The sequence below is a fragment of the Portunus trituberculatus genome, chromosome 12 (assembly GCF_017591435.1).
Source record: "Portunus trituberculatus isolate SZX2019 chromosome 12, ASM1759143v1, whole genome shotgun sequence".
NCBI lineage: Eukaryota > Metazoa > Arthropoda > Malacostraca > Decapoda > Portunidae > Portunus > Portunus trituberculatus.
Window position 1 is genome coordinate 11,282,305 of NC_059266.1, and position 12,021 is coordinate 11,294,325.

Below are 12,021 nucleotides of genomic sequence, written 5' to 3' on the forward strand. Positions count from 1 at the left end.
TGTCTTGTGTTTTCCTTCACCACAGTCGATATTTTAAGCAGCGTCTTCTCCTCAGCCTGTGTGTTGTGTCAGTGTCTCTTCACTTCACACAGTCGATATTTTAACCAGTGTCTTCTCTTCAGCGTGTGTGTTGTCACGCTTCACTTCAGAGACTCGATATTTTAACCAGTGTCTTCTCTTCAGCGTGTGTTTGTGTCAATGTCTCGCTTCACTTCAAACAGTCGATGTTTTAACCAGTGTCTTCTCTTCAGCGTGTGTGTTGTGTCAATCTCTCTTCACTTCAGACACTCGATATTTTAACCAGTGTCTTCTCCTCAGCGTGTGTTGTGTCAGTCTCTCTTCATCTCAAACAGTCGATATTTTAACCAGTGTCTTCTCTTCAGCGTGTGTGTTGTGTCAGTCTCTCTTCATCTCAAACAGTCGATATTTTAACCACTTTCTTCTCTTCAGCGTGTGTTGCGTCAGTGTCTCGATTCACCTCAGACAGTCGATATTTTAACCACTTTCTTCTCTTCAGCGTGTGTTGTGTCAGTGTCTCTTCATCTCAAACAGTCGATATTTTAACCACTTTCTTCTCTTCAGCGTGTGTTTTGTGTCAGTCTCGCTTCATCTCAAACAGTCGATATTTTAACCACTTTCTTCTCTTCAGCGTGTGTTTTGTGTCAGTCTCGCTTCACTTCGATATCTTAACAAGCGTCAGTTCACTTCAGCGTGTGTTTTGTGTCAGTCTCTCTCTTCACTTCAGACAGTCGATATTTTAACCAGTGTCTTCTCTTCAGCGTGTGTTGTGTCAGTCTCGCTTCACTTCGATATCTTAACCAGCGTCAGTTCTCCTGAACGTGTGTGTTGTGTTGTGTGTGTAGGTGGTCGTGTTTGGGATGAGTGTTCTCCGTGTGCTTCCATTGTTTGCTTGTAGTGGCTTGTCCCTTTCTTGTCTTACGTTTTCCTTCTCGCAATCGATCCATCTCTTTTCTTATTTCAGTCTTCTTCTTTCTTTTATCTTTTTTTTCCTACCTTTTCTTTTTTTTCTTTCATCTCTTGCTTACTTTTATTATTTATTCTCTTTCTTTCTATAGTCTCTTTCTTCTTCTTCTATTAATTTTTCTTTTTCATCTCTTTCCTTCTTTCTTCCTTCCTTCATTCATTCATTCCTTTCTTTCTTTAGTTCTATCATCTTCTTTCTGTTTTTCTTTCCTTTTTTGCTCTATTTCTATCACCTTCTTTCTTTTCATCATCATCTTTTTCTCTTTTTTCTCTCTTTTCCTTTTCTTCTCTTTTCCCTTTTGATAACCACCGAGACCCGACAAGATTTGCATAACCCTTCTGATTACACGCCTTAGGGTCTGACACCTTCTGTGGGGCTTCTAGTATAGGCCTATTGTTGCTTCGTGATCCTCTTACATAGAAAAAGAAGCCTTGTGGTATTTTAGACAGTCCGAAAATCATTAATTGCTATCAAAACTCACTTGTTTCCTTGGTCATCTTCAGAGTGCTTTGCCTTAGTCATCTCAGTACCAGGACGCGTTTTCATATTTATTCTGGTTACTATTTGGCGATTTTATACAGCCTCAGATATATGCGTTGGGATTAGAAGAGTAAAGACTGTGGTCACTAATCTTCTGACCTCCATAGATCCTTCCTAATGCAAATCAAATCGTCTAATGGTACACAAAACTCAAGGTAAAAATTCGTCTCAGTATTGAAGGGGTTAATGTATTACACTGATTACACATAGCATTCTAGGTGTGATATTCAGTGTACGCTGTGACAGTACTTGGTGAGGCAGCTGCACGCACGTTTAAACCTTTTCAATTTCACGACACGTTTCCATATTCATTCTAGTTACTATTTGGTGATTTTATACAGCCTCAAAAACTTATGAGTGGATTAAAATCGTGAGGACTGTGGCCATTAATCTTCTGACCGCCGTGGTACAGTGAACCATGCGTGTTTTGGTGTCCGAGGGGTCTCCAAGCGCACGGTTTCGAATCCTGTCCATGGTCCGAGTGTAGGTTGGACTTCCTAGCGGGTGGGCTTCGAGATAGGAGGTACCCCAAAAAGTATCCCCTTTAGCCCAGAAATTCCCGTGAAAAAGCCCACATGGTATAAAAAAAAAAGACCCTTCCCAATGTCAATAAAATCGTTTACTGGTACACAAAACTCAAGGTAAAAATACGTCCCAGGACTAAAGCGGTTAAGGTTTATATTCTCAGACACTTTAGCGTTTCACCTCCACTGTTTCAAAAGGCCTTATCTAAATTTACACGAGTTTTTAAGGTGTTTTTTGTAGTTTTCAAGGCAGTGACGAGATTTCTACATTATTAACTGGAGAAACACTCTTGAAAACCCCGCTAGTCATCTCTGCGGCCTTGGAAAACAGTCATGGTGAGGGAAGAAAGCGTTTTCTAAGGTGATTTTATGATTCTAGAGGCAGAGTGACAAGATTTCTACATTAGTAACAGGAGAAACACTCTTGAAAACCCCGCTAGTCATCTCTGCGGCCTTGGAAAACAGTCGTGGCGAGAAAGAAGAGCGTTTCTCAATACGGACTGGAGGTGAAGTTTGTTAGAATTAATGACAGGAATTAACGTTACCTAACCAAGTACAGAGCCGTGTGTAAGTTCTTTCTTTCACATATAAGGAGAAAAAACAAAAATAATAATGATAATAACAATAAGAATTAGAATAAGAATAGAAATAAGAATAAATGATAATAACAGTAGTAGAATGAAATGAAGATAGATAAGAAGATGGGTAAAAAAGTAAAAATAAAGGAAAAATGAAAGTAAAAGTGAAATTAATTACCACTCAAGAAAATAAAGAAATATTTCTCATCCATCAATTATGCGACAGAGAGAGAGAGAGAGAGAGAGAGAGAGAGAGAGAGAGAGAGAGAGAGAGAGAGAGAGAGAGAGAGAGAGAGAGAGAGAGAGAGAGCAATTCATTACATTCCCCATCTCTTTATCAGTCTGTCTCCGCGGGAAGCTCCTGTCCACACCGTGAAGGACAAAGAACACACACACACACACACACACACACACACACACACACACACACACACACACACACACACACACACACACACACACCAATGATTTCTATAAGGCATTTCAACTCTGTGCCTCTCTCTCTCTCTCTCTCTCTCTCTCTCTCTCTCTCTCTCTCTCTCTCTCTCTCTCTCTCTCTCTCTCTCTCTCTCTCGACGCCTCTGCATCAGTAAAACAAGAAAGGGAGAGAGACAGGAAGGAGATCGCAGGAAACATTACAAGGAGGAGGAGGAGGAGGAGGAGGAGGAGGAGGAGGAGGAGGAGGAGGAGGAGGAGGAGGAAAGAAGAAGAAGAGGAAGAGGAGGAAGAAAGAAGAAGAAGAGGAGGAGGAGGAGAGGAGGAAGAGGAAGAGGAGAGAAGAGGAGGAGGAGGAGGAGGAGGAGGAGGAGGAGGAGGAGGAGTAGTAGTAGTAGTAGTAGTAGTAGGAGGAGGAGGAGGATTAAATGTTGTTGTTTTTCAAGCTGGATTAGCCAAGTCGACGCCATTTCTCTCTCTCTCTCTCTCTCTCTCTCTCTCTCTCTCTCTCTCTCTCTCTCTCTCTCTCTCTCTCTCATGCTTAATCTGAAAGTCTATTGTGTTTTCTTCCTCTCTATTTATTTTGTTATTTATTTGTTCTTCTTCCTCTTCTTCCTTCTCATTTCCTTTATTCCTTCCTTCCTTTCTTCTTCTCTTTCTTAAAATCAAAAGGTCTTTCTCATTTTACGCATTTTTCTCTTTTTTCTTCTTCTGTTCCTCTTTCTTATTTGCACGGTTGTTTCCTCTCTCTCTCTCTCTCTCTCTCTCTCTCTCTCTCTCTCTCTCTCTCTCTCTCTCTCTCTCTCTCTTTGTTGTATTCATTGTTGTAATTTCTTCCACCCTGTTACCACCTCCTCCTCCTCCTCCTCCTCCTCCTCCTCCTTCTTCTTCTTCTTCTTCTTCTTTGTTGTCTACTTTCATTTTTTCTTTCTTTGTCAGTTATTAAAGATTTTTGTTCTCTCTCTCTCTCTCTCTCTCTCTCTCTCTCTCTCTCTCTCTCTCTCTCTTCTCTCTCTCTCTCTTCTTTCTCTTAATTTTGTTTTTTCCTTTTTTATTATTATTATCATCATCTTCTTCTTCTTCTTATTATTATTATTATTATTATTATTATTATTATTATTATTATTATTTTACACAAATGCTAGAAGTATAATTAAAAAAAGAGATGAACTCGTAGCATATGCAAGGTCGGAAAATCCTGATATAATAAGTATAACAGAGACATGGCTGAACACCTGTGATAAACACTTAATCTCCGAGGCTAACATTCCTGGCTACAATATGTTTATTAATTGTAGAATAAACAAAAGAGGAGGTGGAGTAATGATGTATATAAGAAATAGCATAAGTGCCATTGAAATCAATAAAGAAAACAGATCAGCCTACGAATCGGTATATGTCAAACTGAAAATAAATAAAAAACACATAATAGTCGCGACTATATACCGCCCTCCTAAAATGACGCCTGACAATGACGAAATATTATATAACGAAATTGAAACAATACTGAAAACAAAACGTCCATTATATGTGGAGATTTTAACCTACCACACATTAACTGGAAAATTTTAACATCCGATAACGAGGGATCCAGATTACTCAACGTGGTGAGAAAGTTGTACCTTTCTCAATTTGTAAGAGAACCCACACTAGACAATAATATCTTAGATATCGTATTAGCTTCAGACGCTGATTTGATAAATACCTGTGAAGTGGGTGAAGTTTTAGCTAACAGCGATCATAAAATTATACGATGTAATATTAACTGCGAGGTAGACATAAAAGAAAACGCACTTTTAGTCCCAAACTATAAGAAAGGTAACACGCTAAGACTTAAATTAGAATTACAAAGAATTAATTGGCAAACAGTCTTCGCAAACAAAGACATGGAGCAGATGTGTTCAGCCTTTACTAACATTCTCCTTGAAACAGAAAGTAAATGGATTCCACAAGTTAGAAAACGAATAAATAGCACAAAAAATCCCCAATGGATGACACACACTATAAAACACATCATCGCCAGGAAAAAGAGCTTATATGCTAAATATAAACGAACTAAATCTGATAACCGATTACAGCAATTATATTACCACCAAAAGATGTTGCGAGAGAGATATAAGTCGAAGCGCAATCTCGAAATAAATATATCAAGGCAAGCAAAACAAATCCTAAAAGTTTTTCCAATACATTCGTAGTAAAAAGACTGTCAAAGAAAAATTGGGCCGATAAAAGATAATAATAACACACTTGTGAGTGATAGTAAAGCCATGGCAACAATCCTAAATAACTTTTTCACAGCGTGTTTATCACAGAAGACTTTTCGACCTTGCCAACCGCGATCAACATGTATAGAGGATCTGAAAATGAAAAGCTGATAATAGACGAAATTAGCGAAGACGATATAGCCAAACACCTGCGCAACCTTGACCCCAATAAGAGCACAGGGGCTGATAGATTATCAACGAGGCTATTAAGAGAATGTCAAGAACAGCTGGTGTTACCTCTTAAATTACTTTATAATAGATCGTTGCAGGAAAGAAAAGTACCAAGTCACTGGAAATGCGCTAATGTCACGCCAATATTCAAGAAGGGCAACAAAAGTGATGCTGGTAATTATAGGCCCATCAGTCTCACCTCGGTAGTTATAAAAATTCTAGAAAAATAATTAGAGACAAAATTATTTCCTTTCTAGACAGCCACAAATTGATATTAGACTCACAACATGGTTTCAGGAACAACAGATCATGCCTAACGAATCTCCTAGAATTTTTCAATGACATATTCTCTAATTATGATGACAGAGCTCCATCCGACATAATTTATCTTGACTTCAGGAAAGCTTTTGATACAGTCCCACACAAACGTCTCTTAATTAAACTGAAAGCCCACGGGATGGGAGAGCAGTTGTGTGGATGGATTGATAGTTGGCTAACTAATAGAAAGCAAAGAGTTGTTATTAACGGAGAAGCTTCCGACTGGCTTCAAGTTACGAGTGGTGTTCCCCAGGGTTCAGTTTTGGGTCCATTACTTTTTGATATACATAAATGACTTAGACTGCGGCATCGTATCAAAAATATCAAAATTCGCAGACGACACTAAACTAGGTAGCAAAGTATGCACAAGAGACGATTGTGATGCCATCCAGCGGGATTTAGACAACCTTAGTAGCTGGAGCGATAAATGGCTATTAAATTTTAATGCAGATAAGTGCAAAGTAATGCACATCGGCCTAAACAATGTGAAAAATAATTACAAATTACATGGACGTAACTTAATTAAAGTCACTGAAGAAAAGGACCTGGGAGTACTCATAACAAATGACTTAAAATGTGCTGCACAGTGTTCGGCCGCTAGTCGTAAAGCTAACACTGTTTTAGGATTTATCGCGCGTAATTTTGATTATAAAACACCTGAAGTCATAACGCGTCTTTATACATCATTAGTGAGACCACATTTGGAATACGCGGTTCAGTTCTGGTCTCCATGTTATCAAAAAGACATTAATAAATTAGAGAGCGTTCAAAGACGAGCAACGAAACTAATCCCCGGAATACGTGGCCTGTCATATGAAGAACGTCTCAAAAGACTAGACATGTTCTCCCTCAGAGATCGTCGCATCCGAGGTGACCTCATTCAAACGTTTAAAATACTTAAAAATATAGATAAGATCGACTATGAAAATCTTTTTGAGCTTTCGCAATCAGTAACGAGAAATAACGGCTTGAAGCTTAAAGGACAGCGATTTAATACTGATTTGCGAAGAAACTTTTTTAACGTAAGAATAGTTGAACACTGGAACAAGCTGCCAGCGTCCGTCGTCCAAGTTAACACGGTAGCTACGTTCAAAAGTAAATTAGACAAGTATTATAAAGAAAATGGTTTCCGATAATTTTTTTTCTTTTAGCGATAGTAGTAGTTACACTAGATACCTCTTTTTCTTAGCGATAGTAGTAGTTACATTAGTACTCTCTTTTTTTCCCATCTTTCCTGTGTAAATTTCCCCGGTTGTCCTTCTCAGCAATCGGGCTGTATTCTTCGTCATATTTCTTGCCGGGTGACGCCGGAGGGAGTGGTGGGTGGGGAGGAGCTTCATCTGTTCTATCCTTACCTCCTACTAAGTATGTAGCTTCTGTACATGTAGTTTAGTAAACGAGTGACCTTGTTATAGGTCGCAAGGCCTCCTGTCACTCGTCTTTCCTATGTATTCCTGTCTTCTTCTTCTTCTTCTTCTTCTTCTTCTTCTTCTTCTTCTTCTTCTTCTTCTTCTTCTTCTTCTTCTTCTTCTTCTTCTTCTTCTTCTTCTTCTTCTTCTTCTTCTTCTTCTTCTTCCTCCTCCTCCTCCTCCTCCTCCTCCTCCTCCTCCTCCTCCCTCGCTTTCTTCGTCCATTGACTCCTCTTCCTTATTTTCTTTCACCTCCTCCTTCTCCTTCTCCTTCCTCCTCCTCCTCCTCCTGCTCCTCCTCCTGCTCCTCAACTTCTTCCCATCTCCTTATCTTTCTCTTTCTCTAAAACCTTCAGTTACTGCCACCACCACCACCACCACCACCACCACCACCACCTCCTTCTGGTTATTATTGCGATCCTTTAGATGCAATAATTCCAAAACAAAGGGAGAGGTGAAGTGTGGTGACGAGAGAGAGAGAGAGAGAGAGAGAGAGAGAGAGAGAGAGAGAGAGAGAGAGAGAGAGAGAGAGAGAGAGAGAGGGCAGGAAATTGATTTATGTGCCTAAAGAATCAGCCGAGACAACGGGGCCAGGAACCATTGGAGGGTGTGAGGGGGGGAGGAGGTGGAGGGAAGAATGTGAGAGGGGAGGAAGGGAGGGTGGAGGGAAGGAGGAGGTGGAAGGTGGGAGGGGAGGGGGTAGAATGACGCATAGAAAACGAGAGGCCGATGAATGAGCGGCCCTTTAATGAGAGAAAACTTGGTTGGTTGGTGAGGCATTGCTGGCGTGACTCGTGTAGGCTAATTTTGGTTTTGTTATTGGTATTATTGTTATTGTTATTATGAAAAGTAGTAGTAGTAGTAGTAGTAGTAGTAGTAGTAGTAGTAGTAGTAGTATCATTATTATTATTATTATTATTATTATTATTAGTAGTAGTAGTAGTAGTAGTAGTAGTAGTAGTAGTATCATCATCATCAGCATTATTATTATTACTATTATTATTATTATTATTATTATTATTATCATTATTGTTATATTATTATTTTTGCCTATCACGTGTTGTTTATCTAGTGCACACATCACTTTACTCTATTAAGTGTTGCGTGAGTGTACATCTAGGGTGTCCCAAGAGGTTAAGAAGAAACACTTTTTTTCTTAGTCTAAACAAGCCAAAATTAATATAAAAAAACTATGAAAAGATATCCCGCGCCATTTTGAAACCCACACGCCAGGCTGCCACACCGGGACTTCCCCATCACATCTATTCCCACATCAGCTCCATGAAACACAAAGAAAACACTTAAAGAGATGAGTGTGCCAATTTTCAATCCCAGCGCCAGGTTGCCACACAGGGACTTCGCCATCACACCTATTCCCACATCAGCTCCTTCGCTTCTGACGTGCTTCATACGCTGCCTTCCACCACACTGCACTACTTACAGCCAACCATTAGTTCGTTCCTTAAGACTAAACACATAGACTGAACACACTCATTTTTAAAAGCAAATCACACATGTAATATTGATTCACCCTTTGGCAATCTCAAGAGCCACACAGTAACCATGCATGCAATTTGGTCACATTATTCCTTCACTAGTTTTTTTTCTTCCTTACACTATTTCTATTTCTATTTTTCAAGTTCTATAGTGGTCATGTTTTTTCTCTTATTTTTTTTTTTATTTCATTATTTTTCCTTTTTTTACCTAGAATTTCCTTTATTTATTTAGAATCGTAGCAGCGTGTGGCATTCTTCAAACAGACAATATTCCAAGGCTACAGAGATGAGAAGCCGATTTTCTGAGTGTTTCTTTTGTGAAGCGTGTAGTAACCTTGCTCATTACTCATTACAACCATAAAAACGCCCTTGAAAACTTGCGTCACTGAAACACGAGCCTTTTCAAAAGTAGAGGTGCTGCACTGAACGGCTTCTTAGCATGGTGAAAGGGAACCACGTCGCGGGCATCAACTTCTCATGACTACAGGGACAGTTCTAGCGGCAGGAGAGTAACGAGAACTCCTGTACCTTCTTCTATATAGGGAAGCACGCCAAACACTCCCGGGGAACTAACAAGTGCTCATACAAAGCGAATATTTAATTAGCTCAGAAACCCTTGATTTGTAAAACGTGATGTGATGTGAGAAACAGTTTTTGGTTTGGTTGGGTGATGTTGTTGATGATGTTGATGATGATGATGATGGTGGTGGTGTTGTTGTAATTGTTGTTGTTGTTGATGATGATGATGATGGTGGTGATGATGATGATGTTATTGTTGTTGTTGTTGTGGTGATGATGATGATGATGTTATTGTAATGTTGTTGTTGGTGTTGATGTTGTTGTTGTTGTTGTTGTTGTTGTTGATGTTAATGGTGGTGATGATGATGATGATGGTGGTGATGATGATGTTATTGCTTTTTTTAATCTTATTTTGACATTTAGGATAACTTGACAGACAGAGAGAGAGAGAGAGAGAGAGAGAGAGAGAGAGAGAGAGAGAGAGAGAGAGAGAGAGAGAGAGAGAGAGAGAATAACTCATATAAATTAACAATAAAATCAAATATATAAGACATTAATATTTTACGATATCATATAAAATAAGAAGTAGAATACGATAGAGAGAGAGAGAGAGAGAGAGAGAGAGAGAGAGAGAGAGAGAGAGAGAGAGAGAGAGAGAGAGAGAGAGAGAGAGAGAGAGAGAGAGAGAGAGAGAGAGATAACAAAAGACCCTCCCTTGTCACCTTCTTAATTTCTTCCTGTTTCCTATCTTTCTCTTCCCGTCCCTTCCTCCCTCTCCTCCTTTCTTCCTCTCCAACTCCTCCCATCACCTCCCACCCCTCTCCTCCCATTCCTCTCCTCTCCTCTCCTCCCCTCTCCTCTCCAAGATCTGATCTATAGAACTGAGTCAACTCTTTCGTTAGCAAAAACCTATTTTAATAAGAACGGTTTAATGGTAAGCACAAACAGAACGCAATGTATATTTATTGGCACCAGACCTCTCATCAGACAAATACCAACAGACACTACAATTATATTCCACAGCACTACCATCACTCCCAGCACACATGTTAAAAACCTCGGCATCTTAATGGACTGTCACCTGAATTTTGATGTGCATATTGATGAAATGTATAAAAAAGTCACGGGTCATCTTCTCTTTATAAATAGAGTAAAAGACAAATTTGAAAGTGAAACCCGTAGGACAGTGATAGAGTCGATCGCTCTCAGCCTAGTTAATTATTGTCTCCCAATATATGGCACGACGAGCAACACACTGCTACACCGAGTGCACCAACTACACAACTTTGCTGCTAAAATATGTGCTGGCGGAGCGAGAAGATCCGACCACGCCACCCCTTTTATTACCCAGCTTGAGTGGCTCAAAATTGACAAAAAAGTTACTTTTGATGTTGCCGTCCATGTATATAAGGTGAAAAACAAACTATTTCCTGAATGGTACATGCACCTGCCTACTCATAGCGAAGTCTCGGGTCACACCTACACAACACGACACCAATATAATCTTCACGCACCGCTCACTCACACAGACACTGGCAAACGCTCTATCACTGTCTTGGGACCCAAAGTGTGGAATGACTTGCCTTCGCATGTTAAAAACTCAAACACACTGTCCTCCTTCAAAAGACGCCTAAAGATCTTCCTCATGCTATAAGTTAGCACGTTCTTTTATGACTGAACTCACTGTTCTAATATTAATAGACTGTACTTCACTTACATTTTAGTTGTAAACTTATTTTACTAGTTTTTTTTATTTACTTTTAGTCATAAACCTGGTTTTACTTGTTTTTACTTCTTTTAAATGTTTTTATTTTTATTTTTTGTCTTAGCTATCTGTTATTATTATTCTAGAATGTAATGCATCATTTTTACTCTTATCTATTATTATCATTATTCTAAAATCTAATGCATTATTTTTACCTTTTTGTATGTTAATAACTCATGTAAAGAATAGCCATTGTTAATGGAAATAAAGGGATTCTGATTCTCCTCTCTCCTCTCCTCCCAGATACACTAACTTCTATGCAAAGAAGTAACAGGTTTTAGTAATGCTCAGATTGCTACGCTGACGGAGGAGGAGGAGGAGGAAAAATATATATGAAGGAAACTTAAGATTATGATCATGATGATGATAATAACATGCAACAAAAACAACAACAATAACAGCAAAACAATCTCTCTCTCTCTCTCTCTCTCTCTCTCTCTCTCTCTCTCTCTCTCTCTCGGGAATAATGATAATAATACAAGCGTAACTGTCGTGTATATGTGTGTGTGTGTGTGTGTGTGTGTGTGTGTGTGTGTGTGTGTGTGTGTGTGTGTGTGTGTGTGTGTGTGTGTGTGTGTGTGTTTCTCTACATAATTACAACACCTCCCCTTGTACTCTTGCAAGCTTTTAATTATTCCTTGTTCCACCCCTATTATTACTGTTATTATTATTATTATCATTATTACCATTATCATTATTATCATCATCATCATCATCATCATCAATAATATTTCATTCTTTTCTTTTATTACAAATTTCTTTTTTTTATTGAAAACCACAAATGACTATTTTTTAAAACTTTCTGTTAATTAGACGGTTTCCATTGTTATTTGCCTCATAATACTGATAATAGGAGGGAAGAAGAGAGAGAGAGAGAGAGAGAGAGAGAGAGAGAGAGAGAGAGAGAGAGAGAGAGAGAGAGACAAGTAGGGTTACATAAGATACATTAATTAGTCTCTCTCTCTCTCTCTCTCTCTCTCTCTCTCTCTCTCTCTCTCTCTCTCTCTCTCACTAATT